The following is a 240-nucleotide window of genomic DNA, read 5'->3' on the forward strand; positions in this document are numbered from 1 at the left end:
GGGCTCCAAAATCACTGCAGATGGTGACTGCAGCCATGAAATTAAAAGACGCTTACTCCTTGGAAGGAAAGTTATGACCAACCTAGATAGCGTGTTCAAAATCAGAGACATTACTTTGCCAAAAAAGGTTCGTCTAGTCAAGGCTATGGTTTTTCCAGTGGTCATGTATGGATGTGAGAGTTGGACTGTGAAGAAGGCTGAGCGCTGAAGAATTGATGCTTTTGAACTGTGGTGTTGGAG

This window comes from Bison bison, unplaced genomic scaffold, assembly GCF_000754665.1.
Source record: "Bison bison bison isolate TAMUID 2011002044 unplaced genomic scaffold, Bison_UMD1.0 scf7180017860996, whole genome shotgun sequence".
NCBI classification, from domain to species: domain Eukaryota; kingdom Metazoa; phylum Chordata; class Mammalia; order Artiodactyla; family Bovidae; genus Bison; species Bison bison.